General features: G+C 39.6%; 1 protein-coding gene and 1 non-coding gene across 2 annotated transcripts in view; one reads left to right on the forward strand and one right to left on the reverse strand.

Moving 5' to 3' along the window:
• LOC132425124 (ubiquitin-conjugating enzyme E2 E2) overlaps positions 1 to 21,589 on the forward strand; it is a 351,419-nt gene that overhangs the window by 152,988 nt on the left and 176,842 nt on the right. The gene's annotated exons all lie outside the window — the stretch shown is intronic.
• Positions 20,103 to 20,175, reverse strand: TRNAG-CCC (transfer RNA glycine (anticodon CCC)). Its single transcript has one exon. It is a non-coding gene; the product is annotated as a tRNA-Gly (tRNA).

Consider the following 21,589-nt stretch of genomic DNA (forward strand, 5'->3'; position numbering starts at 1 on the left):
AACTGTACCTTTTACCCTGTTCATAAGAATTACTGACTTCTGAATAAAACCATTAGTTATAAAATTTAATTTCACTACAGTACATAAAATTTTAAATGCATTAAAATATACTTTGCTTTGTTAGAAATAGCAGACTGCACATTCACTTTTATTTCACCCGAATGTAAAACAAGTAAAGGTAATGAGCTACAAGGGACAACATTTTACTATAGTTGATATTATTACTCTAGAAATTTACTGTGGATTAAAGCTAAGTGTCAGGTATAAGATGAAAGAAAGCCTAATGAGCTCTAAATATTTTTTAAAACCTCGCAAGATTATTTTAAATATATAAAATATATGTATAATTACTAAAACAAGTTCAATTAAAACTGGAAGTCTAGTATATCAAATGGTTTACATTTTGAGTTTTTCACTATATCTGTCTTGAGTTTTTCTCTATGTTCTAAATCTTCTATAATGAAAATTTACTTTTATAATCAGATACTTTTTAATTCAATTTTTAAATTGTGGTAAAATATACATTAGATAAAATTTACCATCTTAATCATTCCTAAGTGCACAGCTCAGTGACATTAAGTACATCCACGTTGTTGTGCAGCCACCACTAACATCCATCTCCAGATTCAGATAGTTTTTAAATGAACATTATTTTCTTTCTAACTCATCTAAAAAAGTTTTATTCAGTAACAATCATGTTTCCTATATTGCCACAGGATAGTTAGGACAAAACTGATTTGCCTATTAATGAAATAAAACATCACATTACAACAGTGTTAAAGATAAAAATACTTAAAAGAGTCCACAAACAAAATCTAGTTTTAGTGTTTTATGAAGAAACTTTATTTCAGATCTTTGAGACCACTACATATGTGGGCATTTGTTTAAAATAAAATCAAACATTCATTTCATTTAAAAGAATTTGCCTCCCAAGCCAATATTTTGAGTAAAATTATTAGCAAATTTACCTGGTTTCAACAAAAAATACTTCAAAATAAAAATACATTCAAAATAAAATGATTTGTTAAATTTGTTATTAGCAAATTTACCTGGTTTAAATAAAAAATACTTCAAAATAAAAATACATTCAAATAAAATGATTTGTTAAATTTGTAAAAATTTCTTATTTTTTCCCTACTTATGGTATATAATTCATTTACACCACGTGTGCACGCGCGCACACACATGCACACACACAAACACACAGAGTATACTGCGGGGGTGTTTTTCATTTTGTGAGTTTCGGTTAATTTTATTGATTATACGTCATGGACAGATGAACTAATGCATTTTAAATAAACGCACTGCTTTCCACAAAGCATTGTGTGAAATGCATACATACACGTTTGCCTTGCATTTTAAACCTCATTTGTAACTTTTACATAAAACTTTTTCTTTTTTTTTCTTTTTTTTTTTTTTGCGGTATGCGGGCCTCTCACTGTTGTGGCCTCTCCCGTTGCGGAGCACAGGCTCGGGACGCGCAGGCTCAGCGGCCATGGCTCACGGGCCCAGCCACTCCGCGGCATGTGGGATCTTCCCGGACCGGGGCACGAACCCATGTCCCCTGCATCAGCAGGCGGACTCTCAACCACTGCGCCACCAGGGAAGCCCTAAACCTATTTTTAAAGGGAAATCGTATACTGTTTTATTACTAAAATGGCTTGTTACTAATGATAGTGCATATTTTAATTTAAGCCTTGGGTAGGGCTAGTACCTGTTTCTTTTTCAAATAATATGAAAAATCAAGTTAATGTTGCTCTTTCTGAGTGGACAAAATGCACCAGCAACTGAAACTTTTAATTTAACAAATGACGCAGTTGAAAGACTGTGAGCTTTGAAGAGTCATATATGATCAGAATTTGAGTCTCAGATTTTAGTTTGTAAGTTATCGTAAGATAGTTACTTAACCTCTGTGCCTTGATTTATTCATCTTTTAAACCGAGTGATGGCAAATATGTCTATATTTCTCAGAATTATTGAGTATTAAGTGACACTATATGTGATGCACACACACAGGGGAAAGTGTAAACCCTTTGTAAACTGCGAACTGTCTGCTTACCAGATGCTACTGCTGCTACCATTACTCACTACTATTGCTAACAATAATAATACACAGAGTTATAAATACTTCCAGGTAATTTTAGTAGTCAGTCAGCACTCTCACTGCTCTAACCAAAACGAATGAATGCTAGGGAAGCTTTATATAGGGTCTTCTTAATTTTTTCTCTCGCAAGTGAAAAAAACAGTCAAGTAAGCAGATGCTGTGATTTTGTGCCAGAAAAACCTGTCCTAAGGTTCTTCATCTCCATCACCGATCTGAAACATCAGAATCTCTTTTTAAGCCCTAAGAACTCTCACAGTTCTCCAAGAAAAGTAAATATGCAAGGCTGGTCACTCCCAAGTCAGTAACTTATTCCCTCAGGGTAGCCTTCCAAAGGGACAGAGATAAGTATTTGATGAGCACGTTATCCAAAAGAGGTTTTAGGTGTGGGAGTTTAAAAATATTTAAACTGAAAAGGAACTTCTTCTTTAAAAGCTCTGGAAGCTCAGGACCCTGTGCATTTGGTATCCCTCCAAGACCCCCTGGACCAGTTTGAAAACCACTAATCTCAGAGAGCCTTCCAGGGCTCTTACTACTTCAGATTAAGACTGAAACTGGGACCTGCAGGTGGCGGTGGGGAAGAGACAGGGTTAAGTCACCAGCATACTTCTCCCAGTCACTTGCGCAAATCTCTGCTTCGGTAAATGCTTTTATCACCTGTATAAGGAAACGCATAGCTGTATTTTCCAGCACTAACAGCACGTACACCTGTCATCACCTTTTAAAAAGTGCCAAAGGACTCTGTTGGTTTTCTCTAAAGTTTGCAAAGTGATTTCGAGCTTTAGCGAAAAACATTTGGTGGGCACCTAGAAATGGTTTCCTGGGCACCTAAATACCACCCCTTTCTGCAGATAAAAACATCACCGGATAAAGTTCCCAGACAGAAATATGCATATCTGCAAACAGCACTGGCTGCCAGGAAGCTCAAAGCTGAGTTCTGTGTCCAAATGCAACCATTTTCCTTAGCCCAGTTTGCTGTCACAGCTGTTGTTCCTCCTTTTGTTACATAGGTCCCTTTCCTTTCCTTTCTTGAAATGGTTTTGTTACATATAGTTTTTAGATTGTAATGACCACATGATTTTTAATGGGTTTTTCAGTGATTTATCTTTATTTTAATGACTATCGTGTATGCATTTCCTTTTCAGAAGTAACAAGATAAAAATAAATAAATAACACAAAACAGACATTTGGACAAAAACTACCATATAATTTCCTTTACAATGACTGCTATTGGGAAGAATAGTTAATAAAGAGAACAAAGAATGAGTTCCTGAAAAACTGAAACTGAGCCTCACATGAATGGAATGTGACCTTATACATACTTATTCCAAACTACCTGGTAATCTTCAGCTACCTAAGAAAAATTACCAGACGTTTTTCAAAGAAATTAAGGCCATACAAGCCTGCACTTCATTGCCATTCTTTGCAGTCTTGATTCACAGTCATTTGTGGAGTACTGTAAAACTGTTGTTAAGTAAGGGCTGCTTACACTGTTTAAACAGTATTTCTCAATATTTACCTGCTTCTGTAATTACATTGTAATTATTTTTTATTGTTGACGGTGAAATATGTAGCATATTTCCCAGGTGGAATTCTCACTGTTGGTCTGTTTTAAAATACTGTCGTTTGGGGAATATTCTGTATGCTAACTAACATTGGTCTCATATACCTCTGGTCATAGAGAGCCCTGTTAATTTTAGGACATTAAAGGAGAAAAGATACTTCACTAAAAACACCTCACTTTATGACATTATGATGGTCTCTATTTACAAATGAATTTTTACTGAAATGTAAGCTACTCTTAAAATATCTGAGGAATTTTAAAGCTTTTAATAATACCTTTAAAATACATATAGTATTTCTTCATCTGTTGAAAAGCTACATTTTATTAATAAAATATTAATAAAATATTTTATATTATTTTATATATTAGAAAACATAAAATATTTTCTCTAATATTAATAAATATTATTAATTTTAATATTTTAAATTAATGTTAATAAAATATTTTATATTATTTTATATATTAGAAAACATAATACTTTGACATTGTCCGCTCCCATTCTGTTTATTTAAATACCGAGCTAGTATTTTTGAAAGAACATGGAAACATACTAAGAAGGCAGACATCAGAGGTAGTAGATTATTTTCATAATTGGTTTTGATGTCTGTGTTTATTTTACTGTCCAGTATTAAACTGACTCATTTTAAAACTTAGAAAACTTTTTTAAAGAATTGTGACATCCCCTTGTACAGTCATTTTATTAGTTTCTTGATGCCATTTCGTAACACTAAACAAAGCTATCTTTATTAATCCCCCCCAAATAAATCACTTCTTTCAGGAAAGTTATTCAAGGGATACGTATTGAATTTCTCTCCATGTTTGTCGATGTAGGTATTCTTTGCAGTAGCTTACTTGGAAAGCTCTTTGTATTTTAAACTGTGCTCCAGGATAAACAAAAGCAAATTCTGCTCCTTCGGAAAACTTAAGTAGTCCTTATCTAAACTTTGATTTAAAAAAAAATTGAAAACAATACACAAATTTTTAGTTTACAGAAGTGAAATGTTGGTATAAACTCCCTAGAATACCACTTGTAATTGCATTAGATGACTGATTCCTGCTTTTCAGTTTCAAGTCTTCTCAGAACATTAAGATTTTTTTCCTTTTGCAGCTTTACACCAAAACTTGAAAGTTTTAGGCATGTTCCTTTGCCAGAGTATGAACTGGAAAATGATTGAATGAACAACTGAAAGAAAGAAAAGAAACCCTTAGAGGCTTTTCTGTCCACAAATACGCCTGCTTTCCCCACGTTCAGCTAACTAGAGATGCATTTATCACATATCTATTAAAATTCAGTTATTCCTAGACAGAAAGAAGAATAGATCAGAACAGAACAGAATATGAAATCTTAGAACATCCTGAGAACATATGGCAGTTTGAAAAAGTTGGGAAATCTTTAGTGAGTTACATTTTAAGGACATAAAACTGCACAGAAATCTTGCACTTTCTTCAGTAGGTTCATTGTTACTAATAATACTAGTATTGTGGCTTGAAAAATTTTTTAACTTTTATGTGTAAAAACATATAAGCATGTTATTAGAACCCAGGATATTCAGTGTAACGAAGTTGCAAATATAAAATGAAAGAAGTTAAGGAAAAAACCTGTTATGTCCAATTTGAATTGCTACTATCAATACGAACTCATGATATTGCAGAAATGTAGTTCCTGTTCTGTCCATAGGAAAGATCCAGAAGAAGTGGCATCCCAGTAGCAGTGAGTATATCGAGTGCCTAATCTTGCTATTACCATTCCCCAATAAAAGAACCCAGAAGTCCCCGGAGAAATAGCTGATTCCAGATGTGGGGAGGGAAAGTGTAAAATGAGCCTGAGATTACGTGAAGAGATGCTCAACATCACTAGTCATCAGGGAAATGCAAATCAAAACCACAAGGAGATATCACCTCACACCTGGCAGGATGGCTGTCATCAAAAAGAACACACATAACAAATGTTGGAGAGGATGTGCACAAAAGGGGACCCTCGTACACTGTAGGTGGGAATGTAAGTTGGTGCAGCCACTGTGGAGAACAGTATGGAGGTGTCTCAAAAAACTAAAAATAGAGCAACCATACAACCCAGCAGTTCCACTCCTAGGTATATATCCAAAAAGAAAAAAAACAAACCCACTAATTCGAAAAGATTCACGCACCCCAATGTTCATAGCAGTAGTATTTACAATAGCCAAGATATGGAAGCAACCTGAATGTCCATTAATAGATGAATGGATAAAGAAGATGTGGTATATACATGCATACAGTGGTATACTACTCAGCCATAAATGAGAATGAAATTTTGCCATTTGCAGCAACGTGGATGGACTTGGAGGGCATTATGCTTAGTGAAATAAGTCAGACAGAGAAAGACAAATACCGTACGATATCACTTATATGTGGAATCTGAAACCTGTTTCTCTATCTTGGATATCATATGATAGCTTAGCAAATGTCTTGCAAATCCTGCTATACCGTGTTCTTAGAATTCCTTCAGTCCTGAAACCCTATTAAAAGAAGAAAATTCGGATCTCTTAGCAAGAGTTTAAAAATATATCTGAATTCTAATAATCATCACTCCTTTTTCTAAATGGTAGGCAAAACTCATCCTTTTGAAAACTGAAGCATTTTGCTTTATTTGCTGTCTATTGGCACCCTGATTTTTTTCTACAGTTCTTTAAATAATACACTGGTTCCCATATAAATTTTTTTCGGTCTGAACGGGAATCATTTTAATTAGAATGCTTCTTTCAATTACCATGCCAGAGTCAACTAGCTGGGAGGTAAAAATCTGTTTTCATAAAAAAGTAGTTCTCAAGCCAGAGGCCATTCAGCAGGGGTAACTTGCTTAGGCGTTGAAAGGGGGTAACTACCTACCATGAGCTGTGTAGGTATCACGGGCTCACCATGAGATGAGAGAGGGTTGAATAACAGGACAGGGAATACAGAGTTCACTTATTTCTAATTCTGATAGGATGGCATGGGGTATGTGGAAGTGTTTTGCTAGTTTAAATGAATGGGTGTTATGGTTGGAATAATCTAATAGTCATCTATTTGTATCCAGTGATAAAATCAGGGAAGATCCGTATGAGTTGTCAGCGCTCACTTGAAGAATAAGTAGAACTGTAAACAGCCTTAGGGGTAACTAAAAAGGACTAGTATTGTATGATTCCACTAATGAGGCACCTGGAATAGGCAGATTCATAGGGACAGTATAACAGAGGTTACTTGGGCTGGGGTGGCAGGACGCAGATGGGGAGTTCCTGTTTAATGGGTACAGACTTCCTGTTTGGGATGATGAAAAAGTTTTGGAAATGGATAGTAGGAATGGCTGTACAATGCTGCAAATATACTTATGACACCAAATCGTACACTTAAAAATGGTTAAAATGGTAAATTTTATGTTACATATATTTTACCACCATAAAAATGTAATCAATTATTCTTAACGCAAAAACCCAAGGTGGCGGGGTGGCAAGTAAAACAGAATGCTGAGGAGAGACCATAGTTAAGGTCTCCAAGTGAGAGCAGGGCCACGTGGAGGCTGGGCAGTCTGACAGCAGTGAAGGGCCTCCGTGTAGGGTGAGAGCTGAGTGAATGGGAGCTGCCCAGGTCACAAGAGCGAAATCCCAGGCACGCCTAGACCGGCAGGCTGGGGTCTCCATACTCGGCGTCCAAGGGTACCAGCTCAGTGAAGCGAGATCATGGACCTCTGAATTGCCCAGTTAACCAAGTGTTTGCATCATTACGCATTTGCGATATTAGGTGACCCGTTAAACTCTATTTTTCTCAAACTTAAATTTATTTCATAACCATTCTAAGCATAGACTTTTTCTTCTGTGAAATTTGTGAAGCCGTTTACATTATTTTCCTCTAACTTTTCAGTTTTCATTTTAGTGTTACCGACTGTCATCGGTTCCAGATACTCTAGAGGGTTCTTGTGGGGATCGTGTCTAAGTGCTCTTTATATTCATCTTGGAGGAATTGTTGTTGTAAAAATGCTTCAGTACTTTGTGCTTCCTTTGTGCAGGGCAATATTTCCTAAGAATACGGAGATTATATTCACATGGATATTTTTTCTTTAGTTTGCTGGGTTCTTGTTTTTTGGGTTTTTTGGGAGCGTATGTTTTAGCAGACTCCCAACGAGATTATTTATTTTAAATCATGTCTTTTAAAAAACACTTTCTAATTTATCTTTGTAGATGTTTTCTCCCTTGAACAAGCTATCCATTGAAAGTGTATGTAAAACTCAGATTTACTGTTACTGTGGTTTTCCACTTGTTATATATTGACAGAATATCATTATATCTTTGCTTTTGGCATTCGCACTTATATCTAAATCACAGTAGTCATCATCACATTTTAGTAAAGTAATAAGTAGTGTCAATGTACAAGTTTATGTCTGTATACGTAACAGTAGCTATATAGCAGCTAATACTTACTGGATGCTTATTTACTGTGTATTTGTGGAATGCTGTTTGCTTTACGTACATTAGAAGCGTTAAATCCTTACAATAACTCTTATGTGGTAGATATGTTATCCCCATTTTTCATACAAGAAGTCTGAAGTGTTAGGGTGATTGGTTACTTACCCAAAGTCATACAGCTAGCACATTCCACAGGCAGGTTCTTAACTACCTAACTGAAGATTAATGAATAGGGAGTTCCCAGAAATCAACCTGAGTTGCCAGTTATCTTAACAGATAGTTAAGCTATATATATATATATTTTTTTTTTTTCTTTGCGGTACGCGGGCCTCTCACTGCTGTGGCCTCTCCCGTTGCGGGGCACAGGCTCCGGACGCGCAGGCTCAGCGGCCATGGCTCACGGGCCCAGCCGCTCCGCGGCATGTGGGATCTCCCCGGACTGGGGCACAAACCCACGTCCCCTGCATCGGCAGGCGGACTCTCAACCACTGCGCCACCAGGGAAGCCCTAAGCTATATATTTTTAAGTACTAGTTTCATAATAATAGTAAGTTTGAAATAAATTTATAATGTACACGTAAACCGTACTTTAGGAATGAGAACACTATATTGCCTGTGTATTGACACATTAAGCGCTCATCAGAATTTTTCTTGGACATCTATCATGTGCTGTGTCCAGGGGTGATGGAGAGATTTAGAAACATGATCACTGTGCTCAGTGATCCGCATTGTCCTTTTTTTTTTCAGCCTGTGCCTCTCTTGGACAAACAACCAAAGCAAATGGCATGCCCTCCTTAATTTTAAATCTCAAAATAGATTAAACTCAGGTATGCTCTACTATCTGAGTCTGTTTGGTTCCTGACTTTGTATACTGAAAGAGACCTCATTAGTTAAGTATTTTTGGTCCCTGAGTTTCGGATAGTGAGTAGGAATGAAAGCTTGAATAGCAAAGGAAAACAACCCCGTCTTAAAAAGTTTGTTCAGTTTCCTGAGTTTGGAAGAATTTGGATTGTGAGGGATATATGTATCACGTCTTAAAATAATAAATGGAATGCAGTGGTGATTTAAGACAGTATTTTTATCCCTCTGTCACTGCTCTGCTGTGTACCCTTTGAATATAAAGATACTCCGCAAGAATACCTATTCCTCTCTAAAAATAATTTTCACAGAAATTTAGTAACTGGATTATGGTAATATGTTAATGTTCTATTTATGCTGGCTTACATTTATATATATAAGTAGGTGAAATGGCTTAGCATGTCGATAAAAAATATTGGGTGTGAAAAGAATTAAAGCACTTGATCCACATAATGATGGTACTACAGTTGTTTAAAGATAAAATCTGTAATGGATTATGCTAAGACCAATGGCAGGGTGGAGAGCCCTTTTTGGAAATAAGCCTTAATAATGTGGACAAGTGAATGGTATATAATATTCTGCTAAAATATGATCAATTAATTCATTCAGCAAGTCGTGTACCTAATATATTCCAGGCTCTGTGTGAACTCTGTCTGCATGGTGTCTGACCACATGAAAATTAAAATCTAGTCAAGTTGTCTGCTCTTGAGAGGCAGTATTTATGGTCTGGAGGCAGATGGCTTGAATTTGCATGTGTCTCTTCCACTTACTAGCTGGTTGAACTTGGGTGAACTGTTTAACTCTTTGTGCCTCCGTTGCCTCATGTGGTTTATTTAATAAAGGAGAGAAAGAGGAGAAGAGAGAGTTCTAACAGCAACTACCTTGTGGGGTTTTGTGAAGGTTAAATAAAGAAATGTATGAAGGTCTTGGAGCAATGCCTAGTATAAGAAATGTTAGTTATTTTTATTATTTTAACGTGGAGACAGATGGTTAGAAAAAACTACACATTGTGGGGATCTTGGCCTGGTCTGGAAGGGTCAAGAATGGCTTTCCTGGGGATGTGACTTGGGCCTGGGAAGTGGAAGATGAACAGTGTTGACTGACTGAACAGGGAAAGAATCCTGGACTGAGAACAGCAAGTATGGAGGCCGGAAAGGAGCCTGGTCAGAGCAGCGTGAGGACCAGGCCAGGCCAGAAGAGGTGATAGGGGCCCCATCTGGTACAGCCTTGGAAAGCCCTTAGCAGGGTGGTTTTAAGCAAGGAAGAATTTCATCTTAAAGGGATCATCCTGCATGCATTCTGCAAAATATTTGGAGTGAGGCAGAGTACATGTGGGGAGCACAGCGGGAAGGCTGTTGAAAAGTAAGGTGGTAGTCTGGAGTGAGGTGGAAGATGGATAGAAGTGGGTAGATCAAAACGTCTCTGGGACGTCGGATAATCGTGACTTCACGTTTTATTGGAGGTGAAGGATGAGGGAGAAGAACTGCCAATGAGGACTCCCAAGATATCAGATAGAAGATACATACGTTGCAGGTGAGTCCAGAGAGTAGAGGGAATGTTCTAAAAAGAGACTGAGGATGTACTGTACTTTGCTGATAATACTGAGGAAGTTGAGAGCAGTGGTTCTCAAGGTGTGGCCCCTGGACCAGCAGCCTGAGCATCACCTGGGCACTTGTTAGAAATAATGAATTATCAAGTCCTGCCCTAGACTTACTGAGTCAGAAACCCTGGATGGGAGGCCCTCCGGTCTGTGGTTTTTTGTTTTTTTTCCTGTGGTACGCGGGCCTCTCACTGTTGTGGCCTCTCACTGCCGGGGCCTCTCCCGTTGTGGAGCACAGGCTCCGGACGTGCAGGCTCAGCGGCCATGGCTCACGGGCCCAGCCACTCCACGGCATGTGGGATCTTCCCGGACCGGGGCATGAACCCGCGCCCCCTGCATTGGCAGGCAGACTCTCAACCACTGCCCCACCAGGGAATCCCCGGTCTGTGTTTTAACAAGCCCTCAGGTGCTTTAAAATTTGAGAACACCGTTCTTAGAGGATCAATGGAACGGTTTAGGAAAAGGGACAAGTGAATGTTAGAGCTAAGAACTTGATTGCTTTTGCACAATGACAGAACTTTTGAGCAGGGGTCAGCAAACTATAGCCAGTAGCCACATCTGGTCCACTGCCAGTTTTGGTATAGTCCAGAACCTAAGAATGGCCTTGTTGGTTTCCGTTGTTTAAATGAGCACCGAGGAAACTTGGGAAGTAGGATTCCTCAACACCGTCTGTTTTTTTCCAAAATAGTCGTGATGTTTTGGAATGTCTGATCTCACTGTCTTGGTATTTCTGCTCTGTCCAGCTTTGGAGATGGATGGCATTTCACCAGGAACCTCAGAATTCTCCTGTCTTAGGAGAGACAGGATAGTGACAACTTCAGATTGGAAAAGTTTAGAAGACAAATTTTACTTTTTCCCTGTACATTCATGGAGAACTTGGTATAGTGATGTATATTAAAGGGATATATGCTGAAGTGAACATTTTCAGCTCACCTCTGTATTGTCAAAGTGGCATTTTACTAGGTTTATTTTTTATTTCTTTGTCAGTAGCGTAAGTCTTCTGAAAACTATTAGAAATGCCGTCTTTCTGCGAAGAGATTTCAAGAAATTCTAGAGGCAAAGTGTTTTATAGCCAACGCCTTAACGTTGATGGTGCATCTTATTTCTTTAAAATGGTCTGGATTTAAACTTTGAAATCAAGTCTCAGAAACACAAACTTCATATTAAATACTTTATTAAGTATTAGTGTAATTATGAGAAAACTAGTAGAATACACACTTTTTCTTCTTAGATAAAAATTAAAACTGTATATGATGAACTTGGAAGTAAAATAAAAATTAAAAATTTAACGTGTAAAAACCAATTCAAATTACTTACAAAACCGTGTGCACAGCTCAATTTTCTTCTCCTGCCAAGCAGTACCTTTCCGTTATAACTTACGGTTCACTATTTGCATTATGCAATATATTTATTTACGTTAACATGTTGCTAGTGTGAAAGTGGAAGAAAAAAATACTGTACAGACGATTTCTGGACTCTTTCTCACTTTGCTGAAGTACTTGCATCCTTCTTTGCCACTTGAGTTGAGAATTACACTCCTTCCTCTACTGCAGGGCAGGTCTCTTCTTCTCTTGAACATTCTCGTACTTCGGAGCATGAAAAAGGCAACATATTTCTGTCTGAACTATTGCCATTCCATCGATAAAACAAAATGCTGCCGATAGGTTTTATGAAGCCCCGCTAATGTAGTTTTGCAGAGTTTCTGAGCTTATATTTTGCAAAATAGATTTGCCAGAATACCAAAGTCGGGAAATCATGTTTCTGTTAGAAGAAAACATAAACATTCCTACAGATCAGAATTCTTGACTAATCTCTTTGCCTAATAAACCACATGTAGTCATAACAGAAAACAGACGAAGAGGAATGAAGCGGGCCGTTTAATTTATAGATGAGGAAAAATAACAGTGGATGAGTTGACGTGTCGTGTGGATAGGAGCCTGTGGCCAGCAGCTCACTCTTAGAGTTCATCCTGAGATGTGCAAGTGGACATACGTATCCACGTGAATGTGGGTGTGTGTATGTGTGTATATCTGAAACCCTGCTTTCATGATGCCATGCCTTTCAGTACTGCAGTTAGGTACGAGAATTCACTTACTGGCCACTGATATAGAAAACCAGGTTCCCTGTCAAACTGTAGTAACCTTTAAAGCATCAAATTCATTTTTTCCAGCCTCAGATTTCCTTCCCTCTCTCCCTCCCTCCTTTCATCCACTCCTGCTTCTCTCCCTCCTTCCGTCCTGCTTCTGCTAGTGCTTAGGACTAGTTCTGGGTGCGGGAGATACAGCTGTGAACAAGTCTGCGTTCTCATTCAATTTGCAGTCTAGTGTGGCGAGACAGATAGTAATCAGACACAAAGTGAATAAAAAGATATCAGAAGCGAATCCATGCTCTGCAGACAAGTAAAACCTGGGGTTCTGCTGGAGAATGAGTGGTGTTCCCTTAGAGTGGATGGTTAGGGAGGTCCTCTCTCAGGAGGGGATAGTTACGCTGTGCCCTGGTTGTCATAGAAGGAATCATCATGTTAATATCTTTGGGAAGGACATTCTAGGTGGAGAGACCAGTGCAGAGACCCTAGGGCAGGAATCAGGTAACAGAAAGAAGACTGGGTGGCTGGAGTATGGTGAAAAGGTGGTGAAAAGATGAGCCCGGGGCAGCAAGCAAACGGTTTGTAGGCTACGGAAGAAGTATGGATGAAATAATCAAAACAATAATAATAGTAGCGGCCACTGTTTATTGATTCACTTTACTCTGTGCCAAGTACGCTGCTTGGCATATTACCATCTATGATCCAATTTAATTCTGGAAATTCTATGACATAAATATTGTCATCCCCATTTTTCAGATGAGGAAACTGAGGCTGCAGAGTCCATTTACTTAAGATCACGTATCTGTGAAGTGGAAACAAAGTGGGATTTTATTTGCACCCTGGTCAAGTGTGATGCAAAGCTGGTGCTCTCAACTACCATGCTGTAGGGAATCTGTACAGTTCTTAATTTTCACCTCCTGTCCCCTTTATCCCTCAAAAATTTTTCTTATTCAGTTATGCAGGTGCTGGGGCATAGCCAGAGAAGCCCATTATATTTCATTGAAACTGGTTTCCAGTCTTCTTTGTATTTTATTTCTCCCATTTGTCACTCTGGGCCCCTTCCTTGGTAACTCACATTGTCTTTATTGGCAAAGAATATAAACTTAGAATAAGACGAGGGTGTTACGCAGCTGCTTCCAAGCAATATCAGCCCCAGGACAGAGTTCCTGCTTGGTAATCACTGGTACTTCCAAATGAAGTACGCCAACAGTTGGGTAAAAAACCATTTCAGCCAGAACGCTTTTCAGATTTTCTAGTTTCACTAAAAATTAGTGGGTACTCCTTAAAACATGAGTACTAGGTAAGGGTCAGGATTGATAACGTTTAGAAAATGTTTTAAGAACTTTAATCCAGGAGCTGATATTTTGTATTTCAGAAATACATTCGTTATTTTAGGTACAATGTCCTGAAGATTTTCAACCGTCTTTAGTTTGGATATTCTTTGCAGGGGAAAAAAAAAAACCATATATATATATATATATATCCTTTTATTAAATACAGAATAGAAAAAATAATTTTATCTGACATTTGTCTCTAGGCATATAGCTGAGATGTCATTAGAATTACAATATATGAAATAAAGTTAATATGCTAGTCATGTGCTTTTAAATGGGCATATATTAGCAGTAGCACAAAGGCTCGTTTTGATTTCAGTAACTTTCCAGAATATCTGCCGTCTGATCCAGCACGAGACCCTTAGTGGTTGTGACACTCAGGTGAAGGCTCAGAGTGAGCCCGTGGCCTTAATCTGATGCCTGTTTGGACACTAACCCTGGGTGTGGTTGAGCCCCGCCGGAGTACAACCACAGCCCAGCCATCCTTGACCTGCCTCAAGCTTGACGGGCTAAAGGCGCCTGAGGGAAAGGGTCCGTGGTGGCCACAGGTGCAAACTGGATGTGTGTTCAGAAAGTGAGTGGCAGTGGCAGGCTGGTTTGCTGGGACGTATTGGAGCTTGCTTTGTAAATGCTTTATACTTACTCAGAATTAAATTAACAAAAGTTCTTTCATAAAATTGGGCAAAGATTACCAAAAAAAAACTTCATGAAACTGAAATGAATGTAACTTCTTGAATAGATGTAATTATTTTTGTATAGTTATCTCTTACCTTGCCCTTTGCAGTGCTTGGTCTGAGCATTCAGAGAAATACCCGTAGGCAGGACTTCGTGGACGTTGCAGTGACTGTCAGAAGCAGATGAACACTGCACATCTTTCACACATCTGCAGTTTCGCTTTTCTGGAATCTAGTAAAATGAGTCTTGTGCCATTAATTGCCAAGGCCTAATTTTAAAATCCAACCTTGTGTTTTGTTCAGTTGTTTGTGGATTGTGGATGTCAAGTGATACAACAGTGTATTGAAAAGTTCTTTGTTCACTCGGAACACACACATTCAGCTTCCCATGGAGTAACACTGCAGCCACATAACAGGGCTCTGTCATCAGCCTGTTAAATCCTCAGAGTAATTATGTGTGATGAATGCCGTAGTAGGATAGTAGTGACTTTAAAGATAAGCCAAAGAGAACAGACAAAAAGCACTCTCTGCTTACACCAAGGGGAGAATCAGCTGTGTCAGTGACCAGACAGCGGACCACTGGTGGTCTCTCATGATTGCTTCTCTGTGTATCTCTTTCTTCCTGCCTCTCTCCCCGCTGTCCCATTTTCTCTGCAGTCCTGTGCAGGGACTGGGTGCAAGATACTACTGATTGTATTTCAGAAACAGAACCTCTGCCCCTAATCTCTCGATTCCCCTCCTTTGACATTACTTTCTAAGAGAATGGTGTTGGATTACACAAACACACACACACATGCGTGCAAGCACACACAAATACATTTATTTCTAAACTCAGTAGTAATGAAATTCTGCATGTCGGAATATCATAGGAGGAATATCTGTATTGGTATTTCTGGAACATTGGCTTTTTATGTGAGTGCAATAAGATTCACTGCCAATATTTAATCTCTTCTTCCCACCCCTCCCTCCCCACGTAACTCTGCATTTATCAAAAATAAATGCCCAAATCAGTGGAGTGTTTCTGTAACGGGTAGGAATTACCTTAGACTTACTACCCATAACCCACAGGCTTATCATCATTTTTTAGCACATAAACCAATTGTTCCTGCATTGAGCTGTGAGTTTTCCTTGTTATTTGATGAATAGATCACTTGAACGACTATTAGAAATATTGCATTTGGAATTGAACAAGCAAAGGGTTAAAACTGTCTGCTGGTTTTCTTATTTTTAATTCTGTTTTATGAGTGTGTTCATAGCAGTCCCACGTACCTTGTTTCACAAAGATATTTTGTTTTTTAAGTCAGCATTTTTGGCAGTTTAAGAAGCATGATTTTTATGCTCTGTGTTTAAGATAATTGACAACTTCAGCTTTCAAATATTTGTCAGGCCTAATATGTCTGTGCTCCACACTCCTTTGGCAACAGGCTGAGAGACTTTGCCTGTAAATTTTCTTCGGTTTTCTGCACTGTCAAATTATATTTTATTGTGTCTATATTGAGTCCAAGGGAATTGGAGATACGAGTAGTTTACCACAGTCTGTGTCCCACTCTTCTCAGCCACTTTGTTAGTATTAGGAAATTTGGCTTGTATACTTTGACTCAGGTATTTAGGTGTTTCTCTGATGTGATATAAAGTGTGGACAAAGTTGATGCTGCTTATACTCAGTGCATTTTTGAGAAATACAGCAACAGATTTCTCTACAATATCCTTGGGTTTGTTTTTCTTTAAAAATTTTATAGATGGGAAGTCATATGGTATAGTATAATGTGGTACACAGATTGAGGTTTGAATTCCAGATCTTTTTGCTTCGTAAACTTGGGCAGGGCATCTAACTCTCTGAGCCTTTGCATCCTTTTTTTAAAGCGTGAATGATACACTTCCCTCACTGAGCTGTAAGAATGAAAAACAGGGTTATGGAAAACATCCAACACTGTGTCTGGTGCCTTTCTTTAGCCCTGAAGTCCCAGCTCTCCTTAATGGCGGGCATCAGTCAAAAGTCTGGTCCTCTGACACACAGAAATGGTTTTTCAATCACAGCACGTTGTTAGGTTGTTTTTTTTTTTTTTTTTTTTTTGCGGTACGCGGGCCTCTCACTGTTGTGGCCTCTCCCGCTGCGGAGCACAGGCTCCGGACGCGCAGGCTCAGTGGCCATGGCTCACGGGCCCAGCTGCTCCGTGGCATGTGGGATCTTCCCGGACCAGGGCATGAACCCGTGTCCCCTGCATCGGCAGGCGGACTCTCAACCACTGTGCCACCAGGGAAGCCCATGTTGTTAGTTTTTACCAGCTAGCAGGAAGTCTGGGTCCTGGCAGATGGTTATGCAGAGTTACGACTTTTTCAGCTGGTTTTCCCCTGTAAAATTCTGTTCAGGACTTTCCTCAAGGATTCTAAACGTCAGTAATAGTTGAAAGGCAGCGGAGGCGTTGAGAGCCGTGCAGGCTGTCGGCTGGCTGGCAGTCTCAATAACAGGCCATTCACTGAGGTGGGGAGCAGAGGAGGAACATGAAGCAGGTCTGAGTGAGACTGAGGTGGCTTTTAGCTTTACTTAGAAACACTTCTAGTTCCCAATATTACTCATTTTAGGTATTTGTAAATTTGCGTGATCTGTCATTTGGAGACACCCTTTTATCCCCGACTCCAGTATAGATCACGATAACAGAAATTCATGGCAGTGCTGATGCCACTCAGAAGAACTGACTGTTTATTGAGTTTTCCATACCTGGTGCCATGTTAAAGTCTTAGCGTCTTTAATGACACTTTTCTCCATGAAGATCATCTTAGTAAGAATCTGAATGTATGTTTGTTTTAAAAAATGAATAAAGACAGTAACTTGAGTATAAAACAGGGTCACTTAGAAGTTTTATATCAGCTGCCTGAAGGTGGTACCAAAAAGTAAAAGCCAGTGTTAGTCTGTCCAAGGTCATGCCGTTCATAAAGATTTGGCAATGTAGAGAACAGTATAGAGATTCCTTAAGAAACTAAAAGTAGAGCTACCATATAACCCAGCAATCCCACTCCTGGGCGTATATGCAGCGAAAACCATGGTTCGAAAGGATACGTGCACCCCAATGTTCGCTGCAGCACAGTTTACAGTAGCCAAGACATGGAAGCAACCTAAACGTCCATCGACAGAGGCATGGATAAAGAAGATGTGGCACATATATACAGTGGAATACTACTCAGCCATAAAAAGGAACGAAATAATGCCACTTGCAGCAGCATGGGTGGACCTGGAGGTTATCATACTAAGTGAAGTAAGTCAGACAGAGAAAGACAAATATCACATGATTCGCTATATGCAGAATCTAAAAACAAAAAAAATGATACAAATGAACTTATTTACAAAACAGAAACAGACTCACAGACTTACAGAACAAATTTAGGATTACCGGGGGGAAGGCCAGGGGGGAGGAATAGTTAGGGAGTTTGGGATTGACATGTACACACTGCTCTATTTAAAATAGATAACCGACAAGGACCTGCTGTATAGCACAGGGAACGCTGCTTAACATTCTGTAATAACCTAAATAGGAAAAGAATTTGGAAAAGAATGGATATATGTATGTGTATAACTGAATCACCTTGCTGTACACCTGAAACTAACACAACATTGTTAATCAACTATGCTCCAATATAAAAATAAAAATTAAAAAGAAAGATTTGCCAATGTGTTTTCCAGTTTTCTTCTTCCGTCTTTTGCTGCCTGCCTTTTTTGATTCCCTTTTTGTTTCTTCCTTTTTTCGTAGAAATGATGCAGCATACTGCAAAGGGCAGGTCAGGCCCTAGGTTCAGATCCTGGCTCTGTCACTTACTACTTGTCTGATCTCAGAATGCTCTGTTTAACTCTCTGAGCAAGCTTCCATTTCCATATCTGTTAAAATGGAGAGAACAATGCCTAATTTATGAGGTTATTGGGAAAAATGAGAAAACAGTTTTCAAGGGCACATTTAGTAAGCAGGAGTTTTTTATATTGTTATCATTAGGCATCCAGTTGAAACTACAGAGTAACAAATTTGATGATTTGTAAAAGAGCTCAAACAAATTTGATGATCTATGGGTTGCTAAATAAAAGATTTTGGTTAAAGAGGAGATTGAAACTAACAGTTAAAATGAGTTTCCTAAAAATTATCCCCGAGGTTATCCGTGCTAACGCTGTCTTCCGAGACCATGATAATTGAGTTGACTGTAAGAAAGAGGGGCTGACGAAGCAGTTCTCCTGCTAACTTAAAGAAAATGTGTGTGCCCAGAGGCAGGCGTGTCCAGCCTAGTTAGACAAAGTACTTTAAAATCCAGCCAGCAGTACTTGAGACTTCCCTGGTGATGAATTGCCTGCCAAAGTCTGCCACCGAGCATTCAGTTTAATTCACTTATCCGTCTTGGCATATAGCTTCCTTATAAAGCCAGGGCCCTCACAGGCGGAGAAAGGTCGGCCGGAAAGCCCAGTCCAAATCTTAAAGCGACCATACTTAGTGATATTTTGAATTCATGGGCTGTTTTCTTCCCAAACTCCCCAATTGTTTTGGACACATATAGTTCTTCAGTTTCACGTGCTAAAGACATTCTCCAAAGGATGTCGTCAGGATGGCATATTCTTTCTTTTTCTCACGAGAGCCCTGACTTTCAGAACGGCCCAGAAAAGAGGACTTGCCACTATGCAAGTGGATGTCAAGCCCCTTCATACCCTCCTTCTCTCCCTCCCTCCTGGAGCCTGTATCCAAAACTAACCTGTCCTGTTTCTTCTCTTCTTGTTTGGGAAGGAAGTTTAAAGCTCCAGGTGAGATCTGAGACAACTTGGCATCATGGAATCAGCCCTAGTTGTCTACATGTCTGTTCTTTGGTTCTGTGACCATAGCTAGGATCTCAGTGTCCACAGATGTCAAATTATGTCTTAACATTTTGATGTCTTGATTAGCTGGAGGGTTCTTTTTGTAAAATTTTAAACTTGTAATTGTGAAAATGTCCAAACATACACAAAAGTAGGGAGTGAAACCCCAGGTGCCTAGCAGCTTCCGCTACCATCAACATTTGCTGGACTATTTCATCTCTCTCTCCTGCACTTCTCCCACTTTTTATGGTTTGGGGTTTTTTTGTGTGTGGAGTATTTTGAAGAAAATGCCGGTCGGCGTTTGATTACACTCCTAAGTTTCATTATACATCCCACGGAAAACCGAAAACATTCAAGTCTTTTGCCTATGCCTCTCTTCTCTCCCCCCACCCAACCCCAGGAAAGAATTACCAATAGTACAGAAATGTAAACATTTCTGTTTTCCAAAGATTTCTGATTTTATAATCTTGCTTCAGCAATTCTTTCTTTCGTTCGTTCTTTCTTTCATCCGCCCTTCCTTCCTTCCTTCCTTCCATCCTTCCTTTTTTCCTTCCTTCCTTCCTTCCTTCCTTCCTTCCTTCCTTCCTTCCTCCCTCCCTCCCTCCCTCCCTTCCTTCCTTCCTTCTCTTATGCATGCGGGATCTAGTTCCCTGACCAGGGATCGAACCTGGGCCCCCTGCCTTGGGAATGCAGAGTCTTAACCACTGGACCATCAGGGAAGTCCCAGCAATTTTTTTGTGTGTGGTTTTTTTGGGGTTTTTTTTTGCGGTACGCGGGCCTCTCACTGTTGCGGCCTCTCCCGTTGTGGAGCACAGGCTCCAGAAGCGCAGGCTTAGCGGCCACGGCTCACGGGCCCAGCCGCTCCGCGGCATGTGGGATCTTCCCAGACCGGGGCACGAACCCGTGTCCCCTGCATAGGCAGGCGGACTCTCAACCACTGTGCCACCAGGGAAGCCCCCCAGCAATTTTTAATGTGAAGTTTATAGAACCCTGGGTGGGTATGGGAACCTTTAGAAATTAATACAGCTGTTTGTATGTTTGTGTATTTGTAGTTTGGTTTGGTTTGGTCTGGTGAGGAGATCAAGTGATATCTTTTATTAAAGTTTTGAAGGAGTCCCTGGCTGGGAGATTTTGAGCCTGGGTAGAGAATGTATAGATAAGGTCTCACCTGATCCTGAGGCCTTGCGTAAGTGGAAGCACTCTTTGTACAGTCGAACCTTGAGAAAGAATCTATTAAAATACACCAGCACAGCATGATGGTGTCTTTGTACCATAACACTGAGCTAATTCTGCTTACAATTGCGTATTTAGTGAGGCAGAGCCGTTTAGGAAACAACTATAAATAAATGCTTCCACACACTTTTGGGAAAGGGTTATCTAAAGCTAGATAGGAGATATATTTGTGGCCTCAAGATCGAGTTATCAGTCTCCTCCAGTGTCTGTAAAGAAATACAGCTTTTCTCTTTCTTTGTACTAATAAAATGTTTTCAAGAGAAGGCCATTTAGGGCTTCCCTGGTGGCGCAGTGGTGGAGAGTCCACCTGCCGATGCAGGGGACACGGGTTCGTGCCCCGGTCCGGGAAGATCCCACATGCTGCAGAGCGGCTGGGCCCGTGAGCCATGGCCGCTGAGCCTGCGCGTCCGGAGCCTGTGCTCCGCAGTGGGAGAGGCTGCAACAGTGAGAGGCCTGCGTACCGCAAAAAAAAAAAAAAGAGAGAGAAAGAGAAGGCCATTTAGTATTGATTTGGGTTAGATACCTTATTTGTCAAAAAATAGATATAATTTATTTGAAAAATCATTCCATCTGGGTCACACTGGACATCTAAATCTTTAAATAATACACATGCTGCTCCTTTGGTCCTGCAGCATTCTCTCCTAGCCGGGATAGATGTGAGTTTAAAGCTGGTAAGTGTGCCAGCGCTGGGTAAGGCATTAGCTCTTTCGAAGTGTATCACTCTGTTGGCCTCTTGCAGGTCCTAAGTCTTTATGGTAAGATATACAGAACCTGAATTAGAAATGAACTTTTCCCAGTTTAACACCAGAGTTGGAAATTGGGAGCAGAGTTTTGATGACAGTGAAAGCTGCTCACCGAAGCAGAACCCAGCTGGGCCTCACGACCTATATCTAAGAGTCA

This window comes from Delphinus delphis, chromosome 4 (genome assembly GCF_949987515.2).
Source record: "Delphinus delphis chromosome 4, mDelDel1.2, whole genome shotgun sequence".
Classification (NCBI taxonomy): Eukaryota; Metazoa; Chordata; class Mammalia; order Artiodactyla; family Delphinidae; genus Delphinus; species Delphinus delphis.